The following is a 16,724-nucleotide window of genomic DNA, read 5'->3' as shown; positions in this document are numbered from 1 at the left end:
CTATGTGACCAGTTGCCCATATAAACAGCCTGTTATTGTCAGATGTGCCAAATCATAAGATTGGGTGGATACAATAGCAATATATATCACAATGGAAATTGTACAGTTTGGAAGAAGCCCAAGCAGATTTGGCACAAGTAAGTTAAATTGAACAAAGGGCCCCGGGCCTCCATATTACCTACATCTGTTGCACTAATACCTTTCTCTTAGCTCATGCCTATGGCAACATAAGAATTCCTTCAACCATTTGAAAGAGGAGGAAAAAATCCAGGACTGGTTTGTGGATGCTTTGGCTTGATCATGTTAGGGCAAGCCAAGTATGGATTACTGCTTCTCAACTGCCTTTTCCTGAGTGGTCCTGAAAGACAGTGATGAGGGGAAATTCTCTCAATGAGTAGGGCTTTAGGCAATTTACCTGACCATCCGCTTTGGAGAGAGAAGTGGCCGGAGGCAAGGATATGCATGAACTCACAGTCAGTGAGCTGGTTGGTCAGAGGCCCAGAAGGAGCAAGATAGGAAAATGGGGTCTGGTGAAGAGCATTTGGGTGGATTTATGAGAGTGGGACTTAAAGTATTCACCAGAAGGGTGCTAAATAATAACTATGGATAGGATAATTTAGTTAGGACAATTTCAGCTATCCCAGTTCTTGCACAGTGTGTTTATAAATAGAATCACCACAGTGGCAGAGATGGAGGCTGTTTTTTTGGCCTATTAACATGGACTCTTCTCTTACCCAAGGCTGACTTAGCTCTGCTATTTCTAAATGTCCATCTTGTCAGCATCACAGAGCAATGCTGATCCCCTTGTTAAGTACCACTACTCAAGGAGAACAGCCTGCCATTTGGTGGCAAGTTGATTACATCAAACCTTTTCCATTCTGGAAAAGACAACAGTTTATTCTGATCAGGACTGATATATATTTTGCTTTGCTTATAAGTGCCTGAGCCAGTACTACCATCCAAGGACTCAGAGATGTTTGATTTACCAGCACTGGGTCCTACATAATAATGCCTTGGAACAAGGTACCCACTTAATGGCAAAGCAGGTACAGCAACAGGCACATGACAGCGGGATCCACTGTTCCTACCAAACACCTTATTACCCAGAAGCCTCTGACCTGGTACAGTAGTGAGATGGTCTTTTGAAGGTGCATTTGTGGAGTGCTGTCCTTCACAATACAGTATAAACCTATATGACCATAATAGGGTGCTTTATCCCCAAGAGGTAGAATTCATGGGCTCTGCAACCAAGGGGTGGAAATAGGAGTGACCCTATTCAACATCACTTCCAGTGATCCACTTGAGGAATTTGTACTTTCTAGGAGTCCCTGCAACTTTAAATTCTGTGGGTCTGGAGGTCCTGTTTCTCAGAGTGGGGATGCTTCTACCAGGCACAGCATAAGAATCTCAATAAACTTAAAGGTATGGCTGTCATCTGGTCACTCTGGGCTCCTAATGTCAGCAAACTATCAGGCAAAGAAAGAAGTTGCCATACTGTCTGGGAGAATTAACTCTGTTATGAGGAGGTAGGATTGCTGCTACATTATGAATGCAAGGAGGAAAGTGTTTGTTGCACATGTGATCCCTGGGTTATCTTTTGGTCCTACTGTACTCAGTTTTAACTGTGAATAAGTAAACAATTATGGCCTGATCTCCAGGGGCCCAGAACCCCGAGGGATGAAGGTCTGGATCACCCCATTAGGTAAGCCATCTAGACTAACAGAAGTTGTAGTCAAGAGGGAGATGAATCTGGAATGGGTGGCATAGAATGAAGATGATGAATATCATTTGCAGTTTCTGGACCAACTGCAGCAACTTGTGTTTCCAGAAATTGTGACTAACTTGACTGCTGGAGAAACTGCCTAGAGAGAGTGAACTTAATGTACAAAGCAAATGGATCTGAGCGGTGCTAGAGGTGAACTGTAGTAGACATTGTTGGTACCCTGTCCAGATCCCCTTTACCAGGAAGTGAGTGTCGGCTGCTAATAGCTCACTGCTGCATTTTCTTGAGAATCACCCTCTGCCAACAGGACCAACTTCTGGAAACTCCTGGAAGGTTGTGCCTTCCCAGGGATAACACCACAGCCAATGGAATGATGTCAGTTTCTGCAAAGAAGTCAGATGGGATTCTGATAGGGATTGCATTGTCAGTGATGATATGTAATCAGTAATTGTGTTATCAGCAAATGGTACTGGGGTACAAAATTCCTTCTTGCTTTCCTCAAGGTGGGACAAATGTGCCATTTATGTGCCAAGAGTTCCCAGTGGAGGCTAAACTTACCTGCTGAACCCATATCTTTGCCTAACTTGCCCCCTCTCCTATCTTGCTTCCCTCACTCCATTCCAGCTTTTACTTGAGAGCACTCCCTCAGTAAACCACTTGCACAGAATTCCTTTCTTGGACTCTGCTTCTAGGGAATCCAACCTAAGACAGGAGAATAGTGGCGGCAACTAAGAGATTTGAGTTTGACAGAAGGTAGAGCAAAGAGCAAAGGTGAGTTCAATTTGGGAATGTTAAGGTGCCATTGGCTGGAACAGAAGGGAACATCCTCAACCTGATAAAGTGCAACTACAAAAAATCTACAGCTAACATCATACTTAAAGATCAGGAACAATACAAGGATATCAGCTCTTCTAGTCAACATTATGCCAGAGGTTTTGGCCAGGACAATTAGGCAAGAAAAAGAAATAAAAGACATTGCGATTGGAAAGGGAAAAAAAAATGACACTGTATTTGCAGATGGCATGATATAGGAAATCCTAAGGAAGCCACTAAAAAGCTATTAGAACTAATGAGTTCAGCGAGGTTGCAGGACTTAAGTTCAATATACAGAAATCAATTATATTCCTATGCATTTGCAGTGAACAATCCAAAAGTGAGACTAAGAAAACGTCCATTCACAAAAGCATCAAAAAGAATACTTGGGGGAGGGGACTTCCCTCGTGGTCCAGTGGGTAAGACTCCACACTCCCAATGCAGGGGGCCCGGGTTCAATCCCTGGTCAGGGAACTAGATCCCACACACGTGCCGCAACAAAACGTTCGCATGCTGTAACAAAGAGTTCACGTGCCACAACTAATGATCCCGCATGCCACAAGGAAGATCCCACGTGCCGCAACTAAGACCCGGCGCAGCCAAAATAAATAAATTAATTATTTTTTTTAAAAAAATGGAATACTTGGGAGAGGGGGAGAATAGGAATACATTTAACAAAAGAAGTGCAAAACTATACTGTTAAAACTACAAAACATTGTTGAAAGAAGGAAGATGTAAATAAATGGAAAAACACCCCATGTTCATGGAGCACAAGACTTACCATTGTTAAAATGTCCATACATGTCTTCCTCGACTTACGATGGGATTACGTCCTGATAAACCCATCATAAATTGAAAATATCTTAAGCCAATACATTTAATACGCTTAACCTACCAAACATTATAGCTTAGCCTAGTCTACTTTAAACATGCTAAGAATACTTACATTAGCCTGCAGTTGGGCAAAACCAGCTAACACAAAGCCTGTTTTATAATAAGGTGTTGAATATCTCATGTAATTTATTGAATACTGTACTGAAAGTGAAAAAGAATGGTTGCAAGTGTATTGGTTGTTTACCCTCGTGATCGCGTGGCTGACTGGGAGCTGTGGCTCACTGCTGCTGCCCAGCGTCACGAGAGAGGATCATACCTCTAACCCAGGAAAAGATCAAAAGTCAAAATACAGTTTTTACTAAATGTTTAACACATACACACCACCATAAAGTAAAACAATTGTAAGTCAAACCATTGTCAGTTGGGGACTGTCTGTACTCCCTATCTCCATACTCAATGCAATCCTTATCAGAACCCCAACTGAATTCTTTGTGGAAATTGACTAGCTAATCCTAAAATTCATATGGAATCACAGTGGACTCAGGATAAGAAAATAATCCTGAAAAAAGCAATGGTAATCAAAACAATGTGGTGATGGCACATACCTAGAATAGACATAGATACCAGTGGAGTATAATTAAGAGTCCAGAAATAAACCCATACATCTATGGTCAACTGAGTTTTTACAAAGGTGCCAAAACCATCCAACGAGGAAAGAATATTCTTTTCAACAGTTGTGCTGGGACAACTAGATAGCCACATGGAAAAGAATGAGTTCAATCCTTACTGCACACCATAGGCAAAAATTAACTCAAAATAATTTAAACACCTAAAAGTAATAACTAAAACCATAAAGATCTTAGAATAACACATAGGGGTAAAGCCTTCATAATTCTGGATTTGGCTAAGAATGATTAGATAGGACACCAAAAGCATGAGCAACAAAAGAAAAATAAATAAATAAATTGGACCCCATCAAAATTAAAAAGTTTGTGCTTCAAAGGACACCATCAAAAAATTGCAAAGAGGGCTTCCCTGGTGGCGCAGTGGTTGAGAATCTGCCTGCCAATGCAGGGAACACGGGTTCGAGCCCTGGTCTGGGAAGATCCCACATGCCACGGAGCAACTAGGCCCGTGAGCCACAACTACTGAGCCTGCGCGTCTGGAGCCTGTGCTCCGCAACAAGAGAGGCCGCGATAATGAGAAGCCCGCGCGCCGCGATGAAGAGTGGCCCCCACTTGCCACGACTAGAGAAAGCCCTCGCACAGAAACGAAGACCCAACACAGCCATAAATAAATAAATAAATAAATAAATAAAATAAACCCAAAAGTTAAAAAAAAAATTGCAAAGACAAACCACAGAATGGGACAAAATATTTGCAAATCATGTAACTGATAAAGGATTTGTATCTAGAATATGTACTCTTATAACTCCATAATAAAAAGACAAATAACCCAATTTAAAAATGAGCAAAGGATTTGAATAGACATTTCTCCAAAGAAGACAAAAACGTCCAATAAACACATGAAAAGATGCTTGACGTTGGTAGTCATCAGGGAAGTGCAAATCAAAACCACAGTGAGATACCGCTTCACACCCATTAGGATGTCTAGAGTCAAAAACTTAAAAAACATTGGCAAAGATGGGAAGAAACTAGAACCTTTATACACTGCTGTTGAATGTAAAATGGTAAAACTGCTTTGAAAAGCAGTTCTGTCAGTTCCTCAAGTGATTAAACATAGAGTTAACTCTATGTTTAATATAACCATATGACCCAGCAATTTCATTCCTAAGTATATACCCAAGAGAAATGAAATGAAACTTATGTCCACGCAGAAACTTATACATAAACGTTTATAGCAGCATTTTTCATAATAGCCGAAAGGCAGAAACAACCCTAACGTCCATCAACAGATAAACGGATGAACACATACAATGGAATAATATTTGTCTATGAAAAAGAATGAAGTACTGATACATGCTGCAAAATGGATGAACTTTGAAAGCATGCTAAGTGAAATAAGCCGGTCACAAAAGGCCACATACTATATGATTCCATTCATATGAAAGTCCAGAATAGGGAGATCCATAGAGACAAAGTAGATTAGTAGTTTCTTAGGGCTGGTGAGGGATGGGAAAATGGGGGGGGGGGGTGATACCTAAAGGGGACTGGGTTTCTTTTTGAGGTGATGAAAATGATTGAAAATTGACTGTGGTGATGGTTGCACATATCTGCGAATATACCAAAAGCCATTCAATTGTACACTTTAAATGGATGAATTGTATGGTATGTGAATTTCATCTCAATAAAGCTGTTTTTTATTTATTTTTTAATTTTATTTATTTATTTTTGGCTGCGTTGGGTCTTCGTTGCTGCGCATGGGCTTTCTCTAGTTGTGGCGAGTGGGGGCTACTCTTCCTTGCAGTGCACATGTTTCTCATTGCGGACTGCGGTGGCTTCTCTTGTTGCAGAGTACAGGCTCTAGGCGCACGGGCTTCAGTAGTTGTGGCACGCAGGCTCAGTAGTTGTGGCGCATGGGCTTAGTTGCTCCACAGCATGTGGCATCTTCCTGGACCAGGGATCGAACCCGTGTCCCCTGCATTGGCAGGCGGATTCTTAACCACTGCGCCACCAGGGAAGTCCCCCAAAGCTGTTTTTTAAAAAGTGCCATTGGCTATCAGGTATGTCAGTCTAAAGCTTGAAGGAGAATCCTGATTTGGAAATAAAGGCGTAGGAGTCATCATTATGTGGATAGTAGTTTGGACTGTAAGAATGGATAAGATCACTTTGGAAAAAAATGTAGAATGAAGAGGAAGAGAATCTCATGAAATAAATGGTCAGAGAGATATAAATAGAACTATGGAATGTAGTGTCACAGAAATCAGTGGGATTGAATATCTAGAAGGGGTAACGATTATGACAACCTCAAACGCAATAGGAAAGCCCAAAATAAGAAAAAGAAGATTTGGTAATAGCAATTGATTTGGTGGTAATAGCAATGGTGCCTATCAAAGCAGTGAGCACAGAAACCACACCACAGAGGGGGAGTCTTTTATCTCCATAGCTCCACTTTAGTCCCTCTTGTCAAGATCTTAAATAATCTCCATGTTTCCAAATCCAGTGGTCAATTTTCAGTCATCTTAGCCTCAAACTCTTAAACAGGAATGACAGTTTATAGTGCCTTTCTTGAAATATTTAAAAATTTTGTCTTCTAAGATCCCTTGTTCTCTTGGTTTTTAAATTCTATTTCCTTGTTGCTCCTTTTAAATAAATTTTGTCGGGTTTTCTGTCTGACCCGTACTAGTTGGTGTGCCTCAGGATTAGAGGGCTCAGTCTATAGAGTGCTTCTCTTTTCTTCCACATTAACTAAGTGAATGTTCCCCATCTAGTGCTTATCTATGCCATTTATACCTTAATAGCTCCCCAATTTATACCACCAATTGTCTCTTTTCCTATGAGCTTCAGATTCATATTTCAATTGTTTACTCAGTAGCTCTATTTGGAAATCTAATAGGCATCTCCAGTTTAACCTGTTTAAGATAGAACTGGACATTTTCCCCCAAAAAATTCTCCTTCTGAACCCCCGCCCCCACCCTGAGCTCTATGTCAGTAAATGGCATTACTATTTGTCCTGTTGCTTAAGTCAAAAAACCTGAGATATCTCGACTCTTTCTCTTGTACCCCATATTCAATCTATTAGCAAATCACCTCTGCCACCTTCAAAGTACATCTTGAATCCGACCACTTCCTACCACTTCAAGTGCAGCAGTAGTCTTGCAGGTCTTCTGCAATAGCTTCCTAACTGGTCTTTCAGCTTCTATTTTGCCTCCCTGCCGGTAGTTCTCAAAGAATCAACCAGAATGAATCTCTTCATTTATAAATCAGATCATGTCACTCTTACTCAAAGCCCTCCATGGCTTTCTAGTACTCTTAGGATAAAATCCAAAGTCCCCTTCTTGGTCTATAACTCCGTAAGTGATCTGGCTCCCATTGTGTTTCTCCAAAGTAATTTCCTACCCGCTCTTTTGCCACATTAGCTTTCTTGCTGTTCTGTGAATACACCATACACTCAACCTTCAAGTCTTTTTACCTTACTGTTTCCTCTACCTGGAAGATTCTTTCCCTAGTGTGTATGACTTACTCTCTCACTTCAAATCTCTATTTAAATGTCACCTCAGCAGAGGGGCCTTCCCTGAACCCCGTATGTAGAAGAGCACACCTACTCAGGTAACCCACTTTTACCCTGCTTTATTTTCCTTTACAGTATTCTTCATAATTTAATATTGTCTGTGTGCCCCTCTCCTCCCCCTACACTCCCAACCCTTGCGCTAATAAAGAAGTTCCATGAATGCAGGAATCTTGGTTTGTTTTGTTCACTGCTGCAGCCTCAGTACCTAGAAGAGGGCCTTACACGTAGCAGGAATCCAATAGTTGTTGATGGAGTAAATGAAAGAATGAATAGAATGGTAGGGCACTAGATAGTTAACTTTGTGTCTTAGCCCTCCTAGGTGTTGGGGTTAAAAAGATGAAAAAAGACATAGCCCCTGCCCTTATAGAGCTTATATTCTAATAGTATTGTTAGATTACAAATATATAATTATAGGTTAAATGTTATAGGTAAAAAATGGTATGAAAAAATGCAGAGTGAGAGAACAGAGGAAGATGGTAGTGTACAATTTTAGTTGGAATAGTTAAGAGCCGTGTCTCTGAGGAAGTAGCATTTGGGTAGATATCTGATTAAGTGGACAGAACAAGTCTAGTAAAGATATGGTAGATGAACATTTCAATAAGAGGGAACAAGTGCAAAAGCCCTGGGGCTTCCATGCTTTGGTTGGAGTGACAACAAGAAGGCCAAAAGGGCTAGAGCAGTGCTACGTAGTATGGGAGAAAATGAAATCAGAGAAATAGGTGCCACATCATGTAGGGCCTTCCTTGGAGGCCCTTTTGATCATTTTGATTTTTATTGTGTGATGGGAAGCTTTTGGAGGTTTTGAGCGGGCAATAATATGACCTGGCTTACTTTTTAAAAGGTCACTGTGGCTGCCTTTATTTAACTAGCAGGGCAATAATGGAAGTACACAAACCAGCTAGGCGTCTATTGCAATAGTCTAGGTAATATATAATGACTTATAATAGGATGGTAGCGGTAGAGGAGGTGACACGGAGCCTTTCACCCTGGCCTACTGGTTAGAAACCCCCTGGCCTGGCAGCTGGGAGTAACCTTTTCAGGGGCCTTCTGCACTCTTCTTTCAGGTGTCAGAACGAGGCAGAGTGTACATACCCCGTCCAATTCTTGGGCAACTTGCACACACTACCCCCCTTCAGAGAAAGAACCTCCTGAACAGCTTAGCTGCACCTCAGGCTTCTGAATCCCGTATTCAAAAATGGGAAAATGGAGGTCTCGGGGGTAAATGGCTCTCGTGGGTATAGAAACCACTTAACAAGGTCAACCCCAAAGGAAATGGGGTTTTCAAAAGAAACCTTCTGTAGAGAACTGCTTGTTCTCAGTATAAAAAAACAGGGCAAAAATGGAAGTCGCCCAGGAGGTTGCCTGCCAGCCTGTTAGAAATGAAGCTGATTTCTACCACAATTCCGGGAGACGTCTAATTCGTATTTCTTTTCAGCATCAAAGTCAGCCGCCCAGAACACTGCGAAAACAACTTTGCCTCCTCAGTATTGCGCACGCGCCCCTCGCTCCGTTTTCCGTTGGTCTTAAGCCCCGCCCCCTATGCGTCCTTCGAGGAGGGCTGGGAGCGGAGAGCTCGCGCGACCGCTCTTCCCCCAGTCTTCTCCAGCACATCGTCGCAAACGGGGCCGGAAAGCGTGGCGGCGCAGGCGCAAGCGCAGAGAGCGGAGGCGGTGGTGGTGGCGGCCGCTGGCCAGTGTAAGATGGCGGCGGCGGTGGTGGCGGCAGTGGACAGGGCGGCTGGGCGTGGAACAGTCGGAGCAGCCTCTGGCAGAAGGATGACCCAAGACAGGAAGCAGGCTGCTGAGCCTCGCCGGCTCCCGTGCTTGTAACTGCCCCAGCCGGACACCCCCCCCCTTGACCTACCCGGTCCGTGTCTCGTTCCGGCTTGGCCTGCCCCCCTCTCCCCTGGCCCACTCCTCTTCCAGATAGGTTTGACTTCTTTCCCAAGCTCCCAGGGCTCAGGGCTTCTTCCCCTGACCTGAGTCACCGCCGGGAGGATTGGCTGCCTTTCCCTCAGGTCAGCCCCAGGGTTGCCCCCAGGAGCCTGCCCCGCAATCTTCAGGGACGCCTTGCCTCGTCGGGTGACCCATTTGTGTGCGCTTTTCCCCCCTTTAGATTGGGGACGTGGCTCCCCCTGCGTTTCCCCGTCACCTCAGGACCACCGCGCAGTGTGCCCCCTCCCCCATCCCGAGTTCTCGGGCCCAGCACCTTGTACGGAAGGCCGAGGTCCAAGATTACCCCGCAGTCAGTTGTTGCTGTCTGTTCCTGTACCTTTTGTAATGTAATTCTCGTAGCCTGCCTCCCCTCACCCCTAAATCGTTCAGGACACCGTAGAACGGTCCCATTTGGTCCCTGTTAGTTGGAAAGCATCTGGTGGCTTGAGTTTCTGACTCATATGATTGTTGCTGGAGTCTGTAAACAAACCGGCATTAGCGCTATCACGTTCTCTCCGGGATTTCCCCGCTGCTCTGTGGCTTCTTGTTGAGAGGTTTGGTTAGGGGTTAGCGTTGAAAAGATTCAGGTTTTCCTTTTAAATGGCTTCTACGTTTTAGTGGAGCTGGGAGATTACTTGCCTGGTTCCTTTAATTTCTGTAACTGTAAGTTATTTGTTCAGTAGTCAGAATTAGATAAATTACGGTGGTTCTAAATAGTTCTAAGGAGGTCTAAAAAATAGTAACGTATTCATAAATATTTTTTATTATGTTTAGTAGAAGAGACACCTTTGCCATTTAAACTTTTAACTTTTCTCAGTCCTTCAGTGAATCAACAGACCTATTTTCTCAGGAGCTCAGCCTGGCCCTACTTCAGTGATAAAGGAGGAAAGGTGAGTAGGAGTTGAAGGCATTTAAATTCCTGAGTGCAAGACAGACCCTACCCTGGTGCTCAAGTGCTGACCACTAGTCATAAAATTCCTACCACAGTTTCCCAAAGAGTTGGGTATTGTTCTTGGCTTTGTTCCAGCTCTGGTTAAATTACTTTTACAAGTTTAATTGGCTCTGCGCCTCTTGACTTTCTGTGGTAAACTATTGCTGTATATTTTCACATGACTACAGTTAAGCCTAGAAGTGAATGTATCTCCCTCTTTCTTTATTCATTTGCCTTGTGTTTTGCCTTTGTGCGGATCGTGTTTCTTACACTGTTAAAAGGTGGGAACTAGTTTGCCTGAGTTCTGTTTAGCTTTTTGTCAAATCAAGTCTCTTTGCCTCTCAGGACTTTAAATTGTCATTTCTTGCTATGGAGAATATTTAGCCGCTTTTAACTAAAAGCTAGTGAGTGATGAGTGGTGCTGCCTTTAGTTGGTGACTGAGTCCAATCCACCTCAGAATTCCAACTTTTCAGGACACAGTGATAAATTTTTGGTAAAAAAAAGTAGTGGTGCTCTTTTATATCTGGTCTGAAGAATTCTTGGTTAGCAGAGGAATCATCCTGTGCATTCAGCAGCATGGGCCCGTCCCACAGAGGGAGTTAGGACATACTTGTAAACGTAATTTTTGTAAGGGTGTTAGATTTCTGGTAGCAGAGAATAGTGCTGTGGTTGAGTTTCATAGGCTGTGACGGAAGAGCTGAGTGGCTCTGGAAGGTAGGCCTGGCTGATTCTTAATATCTTTATGATTTGTAGTAGGAAGAGGTTGAGTGTGACATTGGTGAGTTTTATTCCACACGGCTCATTATGAACTAGAATAAGATTATTATTGGTAGTATGTATGTGTATCAATAAGATAAAAAGGGGAAAATACAGTCTTTAGAACTGGGTAGGTCTGGGTTTAAATACTGTACTAAGATTTATTAGCCATGTGACCTTGGGCAAGTTACTTAAACTTTTCTGAGTCTTAATTTCCACATGTGTAAAAGTGGGATAATACTGCTTACGTCCTAGGGTCATTGTCAGTATTGTATGAGGAAGCTTATATAAAGGTCTTACATTATGCCTAGCCCAAGATGGACACTAAAAAAATATTTTCTCTTTTCTTTGCACATCACTGATATAGCTTTGAATAAGTTATACGTTAGTTTACACTTCTTTGCATTTTGCTTTTGAACACGTTTTTCTGGTTAATTTTTCAGATTCATTTTTTTAAAATTAATTAATTTTTATTTTTGTCTGCGTTGGGTCTTTGTCGCTGTGTGCGGGCTTTCTTTAGTTGTGTTGAGCGGGGGCTACTCTTTGTTGTGGTGCACGGGCTTCTCATTGCAGTGGCTTCTCTTGTTGCGGAGCATGGGCTCTAGGTGCGCGGGCTTCAGTAGTTGTGGTGCACGGGCTTAGTTGCTCCGCGGGATTTGGGATCTTCTCGGACCAGGGATCTTCTTAACCACTGCGCCACCAGGGAAACCCTTCAGATTCATTTTTAATTGGTCAGCTTAGATGTGTTCTTTGTAGGTGCCCACCTAGGGTTGTCTTCTGAACATGATTCAGTTTAGTCTGGTGGGAGTTCCAGACCAGAGGACAGCAGGAATATTAGATGTTGATGTATGTATATTTCTAAATGCATTCTTAAATTAAACATCAATAAGTTTCCTTTGTTCTTTGCTCCTGCCTCTTGGTCTCTCTTTTAGCTCACCTAATCAGAGTTGACCTAAGTATTGTAACTCCTTTCCTTCCAGCTTTCAATGTTGTTCACCACCTCAGCTCTAGCTACCTCTTATGCCTTTTCCTTTTTGCCATAGAAGGAATACATTTTTTTTTCCAAGTTGTTGGGCTCTGCAGTGGTCCTCATCAATAGTTAGTCAAAGAACTAGACCATGAAAAGGTCTCCTTTCTTTCTGAAGTAAATCTGGGCTAGGGAGTTAGGAATGCAGAGTTTTTTATTTCATCTCCCCAGCTGGACCATCTTAATAATACGACAGCACAGATAAAAAGTTTTTAACCTCTTGTTGGTTTCTCTTTCACATCTTTTTGAGGGAGGTAAGGGCACATGAAAATTAAGGAAGTGTTGATAACATTGCTATGAAAGCAACTGTGTTCATTCAGGCCAGTGATCAACTTAGAGTTGACCAACTTTCATTACCACCATCTAGGGTCTAAATTCTCTCTGTTCAAAGGTAAAGACTCTTGGGGTGGAGGGTAGTGAGGTGCATTTTATTATTTGTGTTATTTATGAGGTCTAGAGTTCTGTGTTCAGCAGGGCGAGAGTGGGTGTGGGAGGAGAAAAGGCAATATGTCGAAAGAGGCATAACTTTGACTGTTCCTTATTACTGTATGTGCTGGGAAGAACCCACTCCCACCATCACCACTACCAAGAAAGGCTTCACATTTTATGCTCCAGGTTGACACCTGTGTATACAGTGAATCAATATTTTTAGTCTGTAGACCACAACTGTAAAATTCTTATATTTCTGAAGATATTTTATATTTCAGGGTGTTGCATAAGAATTGTTGCACCTTACTAAGAAGTATTACCTACCGTGGCTGCAGTGGGAGGCTAGGTATGCTTATGACCTTAGTTCCCACCACCAGCCTGACAGGGCATTTTATTCAGCAGCCTGTTAAATGTATAAGAATCAGTCTCAGTGCTATGATCCTTAGTTTTGACTAGGATCAACCTAAGACAGAAGCTTGTCTTCAGAGAAAGCTAAAAGAAATGTCTTTTTGTTGCCAGTTTAAAACAATACTGGCATTTCAAAAGCAAACAGACTCCAGTAGAAGACATTTTATAGAAGTATGCCCTGTTGTGGGAGACTGAGATCTTCAGAGTTTCATGGTCTAGGTCCTGTATTCTATCAGGTGAGTTACAGGCTTTAAAAATCATGAAGTGGGGCTTCCCTGGTGGCGCAGCGGTTGAGAGTCTGCCTGCCAATGCAGGGGACACGGGTTCGAGCCCTGGTCTGGGAAGGTCCCACATGCTGCGGAGTAACTGGGCCCGTGAGCCACAACTACTGAGCTTGCGCATCTGGAGCCTGTGCTCCGCAACAAGAGAGGCCGTGATAATGAGGGGCCCGCGCACCGCGATGAAGAGTGGCCCCCGCATGCCGCAACTAGAGAAAGCCCTCGCACAGAAACGAGGACCCAACGCAGCCAAAAATGAATAAATAAATAAATAAAAAATAAAAATAAAGGAATTCCTTTAAAAAAAAAAAAAAGTAAAATAAAATATCCTTTAAAAAAAAAAAAAATCATGAAGTGACGGGTTGACCTTTGTTTTCAGTAGATAGATTTATTTCTGGATTATTTCTGCTGTAGAAAAGTTATTCTAAACATGTCTAGGAAGTGTCCAGATTATAAAAGACAGAATTATCCAAACAGCTTTTTATTGCATCACATTGGTGTTAAAGTTAGTTTTTAAGATTGAATTAGTTTTTTTGTTTTAAAGCAGATTATCAGTGAGCCAAGATAATCTGTTATTTACTCTCAGCCATTGGGAACCCAGGCAACTGAAAGAATTGAATCAGCAACAGTCATGGACGTAGTGACTATGTATATCTTAGTTCCAGAGCCAAATGCTGGTGATTTTAGATTAGCTTTACAGTAATATTGAAAACTGTTCATCTTTCATTTTTGTGAGTATACCCAAGAAACTTTATCACTGTTAAAATTGGTCAGAAAAAGGGGCTACCTCTTCTTATTTACTGATTCAGTTATTTTTGGAGTGAGAAGAAAGTCCTTGAAAGGTCTTTAAAAGTTAGAGTGTGATGCGTTTTATGAATTGGTCACTTCTTTATAGCAGTCTTTATCTCTACCTCTACAGGACGTAGTTTCTGGGCCAGAAGCCCAGTTTCTCAAGTACTGCCTTAACCCAAGGAATGTGTATGCCAAAGATAAACTAATGAATTAAGGCTGCCCTGAGTTTGCAAATAGGGCATGGTGAATGATTAATTTGACAAAGATGGCATCTTATTAATGAAACGTAGTGTGTCTAAATGGATTGGGTTACTGCAAAAGTTTTCATTATTGTATCTGAGAGGTTAGATATTTGCTCTTATTCTCTGAGGATACTATTTAAGGAGGCCTGGGCAAGTTCTAATGTGAAGCATCCATGCTTGCCTCACATGTCTTTTTTGTTGTTGTTGTTAGCCATCTGGAAAGCTATTATAGGATTTACCTCTAGTGGTAGCCAAGAGGCTATATTCCTCTGGTGCACTTTAAGCATTGCCACATTATCAGGTATGTTTTTAACCTTACTTAGGACCCACATTATTTATACTCTGTCCTCTAGTCTCGTGCAGATAGGAGGGCACTTCTTGATGTTTTAGCCTCTCTTTCTTTATTGTTTTATCGTAAGTTGTACCCTTTCATCTCTGTAGTGTCCTTTCAGACAATTTAAGAAAAATTTGAAATGTGAATGGCAAAAACTGGTAATGGGGACTGGATTCTGATGTAAATATAAATCATTTCATAGTGGGAACACAATGAAATTTCCTAAGAAATGGGTTTTCCTTAAAATGATTTAAATTAAGATGAATGTGCTTAAATGTTATTATAAAACATTCCTTAGCTCTGTTGCTGGAGATAGCACTTAGTGCATTCCTAACATACTCTGAAATACTGTTAGTAGAATTAAAGCCAATAAACTATAAACACAGGGCATTTGGTACTACCAACAGGGAGAGAAGGCATTCATCCAATGGAGGAACAGAGTTCCTTGTTTGTAGTATAGTTGATGTAGGACTTCTTACCTTCCTCATCATCATTTGTGATGGTTGCTTTGAAGTTCTCATCTTGGCTATCTTCTGAACCTTAGAAAGGGAGAAGACTTAAAGAGACTTATGCTGTGGGCTCCTGGGTATATTGCTTTACCCTAGTTCACAGAACACGAATGTACTCAAAAGAAGGTATTAACAGAGTTCTCTGAATTCTTTAAAAGGCCAGTGAGAGTAGGTAAGCAGATTCCATAGACTTGGAACTGTGTGTTGATTTGTGTACAATGTTTGGAGGATCATTGTTGAGTGGTGAAGAAGCCCAGGCTTCTCTAGGAAATGCAGTCTGGAATCAGAGATGAGAAGCTAGAAAAATAATATAAATGCCTACCACGTACAGACAGCCAGTTGCAAATGTTGTGTTTAATCCTCTAAACCAGCTCCTTCAGGGTAATGATATTGTCCCATTTTACGAAAGAAACAAACTCAAGGGTAGATGGTCGAAGTACAATTCAAACCGAGGTCTGACGGACACCGAAGCCCTTTTCTTTCCATTATACCATATGCTGTCTTTAAAAACCAGGGCTCTTCAATGCCAAGTGCTGAAGCAAATTGAGCTGAAAGGTAGAGTTCAGTACTTTTTTAAAAAAAATTAATTAATTTATTGTTTATTTTTGGCTGTGTTGGGTGTTCGTTGCTGCGCGTGGGCTTTCTCTAGTTGCGGCGAGCGGGGGCTACTCTTCGTTGCGGTGCGCAGGCTTCTCACTGCGGTGGCTTCTCTTGTTGCGGAGCATGGGCTCTAGGCACGCAGGCTTCAGTAGGTGTGGCATATGGGCTCAGTAGTTGTGGCGCACGGGCTTAGTTGCTCCGCAGCATGTGGGATCTTCCTGGACCGGGGCTCAAACCCGTGTCCCCTGCATTGGCAGGCGGATTCTTAACCACTCTGCCACCAGGGAAGTCCATCAGTATTTCTTATAAAAGTGTATTTAAAGTATAAAAGGTCTGTCCAAATGACAATATGAATGAACACATTTTTGAATTGTTTAAACATGGGTCTCAGGTTATGATTAATTGGTAGCCTAATAAGTTTTTTATGGGAATAATTTGAATGGACTTAACTGAAGAGATAGCTGAATCCTTTTATTTTATGATACTTGAATAGGGAGAAAACCAGCATTCTCACTCAATTCCTGAGGTAATTCCATGGAAAAGCAGTTCTGAGTCTTACAGCCTTTTATCAGTTTGCACCTTTCTGTACTCTGTAGCATTTGAAACAAGAACCATCCCCACTTTCTTGAAACCTTTTCATCTCTTGACTTCCAAGTCATTTAAAACTGTTACTCTTTCAACTTCCCTGGGCATTTCTCTCCCTCTTTTTTTCAAAGGGTAGGTATTCCCCAAGATTTTTTTCCTTTCTTGAGTCCTTAATTTATTTGTTTTGTTTTTTTAGTGAGGTATAATTTACAAGGGATTTTATTTTGAAGCTTATCTATACAAATAATTCTCAAGCCTGTATCTCTGGCCCTAATTTATTTCTCAGGTTTCAGACATACATTGATTTTCCACTTACTTTCCTGACATGTCAACTTGG

At 41.9% G+C, this 16,724-nt stretch overlaps 1 protein-coding gene across 7 annotated transcripts in view; it reads left to right on the top strand.

Annotated features, from left to right (window-relative positions):
- The first annotated feature begins 9,144 nt into the window (after positions 1-9,144).
- DCAF8 (DDB1 and CUL4 associated factor 8) overlaps positions 9,145-16,724 on the top strand; it is a 43,033-nt gene continuing 35,453 nt past the window's right edge. For 2 of the 7 annotated variants that reach the window (XM_059934606.1, XM_059934621.1), the window contains exons 1-2: positions 9,145-9,256; positions 10,313-10,385. The gene's annotated coding sequence lies outside the window, so the exon portion shown is untranslated. The other 5 variants (XM_059934592.1, XM_059934598.1, XM_059934613.1 and 2 more) reach the window with 4 other exon arrangements.

This window comes from Balaenoptera ricei, chromosome 1, assembly GCF_028023285.1.
Source record: "Balaenoptera ricei isolate mBalRic1 chromosome 1, mBalRic1.hap2, whole genome shotgun sequence".
Taxonomy (NCBI): domain Eukaryota; kingdom Metazoa; phylum Chordata; class Mammalia; order Artiodactyla; family Balaenopteridae; genus Balaenoptera; species Balaenoptera ricei.
The sequence above is the reverse complement of the archived record's forward strand: the minus strand, read 5'-3'. Positions and strand labels throughout refer to the sequence as shown.